We start from the raw sequence: 1,186 nt of genomic DNA, 5'->3' as shown, positions 1-1,186 counted from the left end.
GCAAAATACTGCAGCTGTCCCTGGTGCTGAATTCGCCCCCCTTGCAAGACGCCGCTGTCCCTGGTGCTGAATTGCCCCCTGCAAAAAAGCCACTGTCCCTGGTGCTGAATCCCCCCCCGCCCCCGCAAAAAATTCACAGTCCCTGAATGCCCACCCCCTTGCAAACAGCCGCCGGATCTCCCCGCAAAAAAAGGGGGGTCGGCCCCGTCCGCGGTGCTGAAGCACAATGGCGCTGTCCGCGGCGCCGAAATTCCCCTGCAAAGACAGGCGCGCACCCGTGCGCGCGGCCGCGCGCAGGAGAGGAGGAGGAGGAGGCAGCGGCAGGCCAATGAGGCGGCGTTTGGTGTCGGGTGGGGGGGCAGGGCTTGGGGCGAGAGGGGGGAGGGAGAGATAAAAGCGGGGTGGGGATGGGGGGCTGGAGAAATCCCGGGGGGGGGAGCAGAGGAAATCAAGAGATTGGCCGCCCCCCAAAAAAATCTTTATAGGATGTGCCCCTCAATATACAAAGCAGGGGGGCCGCTCAAGAGTTCCCCCCACCCCGTCAATCTTCCTAGGATGTGCCCCCCCAATACAAAGCAGAGGTGGAGGAAAGCCAAACCTCCCCGCTCAAGACATTCGCCCCCCCAAAATATATTTATAGAATGTGCTTATTGGATGTTGCTTGCTTATTTTAAATTTTTCTTTTATTATCACATTTTTCTATTGCATTCGATTATCAGGTGTACATTTTTTGCTTCTCCACCTTACAAACCGCCTTGAGTCTTGTAAGGTAGAAAGACGGTATACAAATAAAAAATGATGATGATGATGATGATGATTTATTATTTATGATGGTGATTTCTTTCCTTCTCTCCTTCTTCCTGGGAGGTTCGTACGGCCCTCGGTACCGTGTTCCAGATGCGAGATCGCTCCCTTGCGGCGGGTCAGGCCACATGACCCAGCTCTTCCATCCCATGCTCCCGAATCCGGGCAGCGGACGCCCCCCCCCCAATACACACACACCGTGGCTGATTTTCAGATTTCCCTTGAATAACCCCCCCAAAAAACCACAGTTATATATAGTTATATATATAGGAAGGAAGGAGGGAGGGAGGGAGGGAAGGAAGGAAGGAACGAACGAACGAACGAACGAACACCACCAAAACTACCACCCAGGGAAAGCGGGACGCCGCCCGGTCTTCCCGGC

This window comes from Podarcis erhardii (genome assembly GCF_964252035.2).
Source record: "Podarcis erhardii genome assembly, chromosome: 11".
In the NCBI taxonomy this organism is placed as follows: domain Eukaryota; kingdom Metazoa; phylum Chordata; class Lepidosauria; order Squamata; family Lacertidae; genus Podarcis; species Podarcis erhardii.
The sequence above is the reverse complement of the archived record's forward strand: the minus strand, read 5'-3'. Positions refer to the sequence as shown.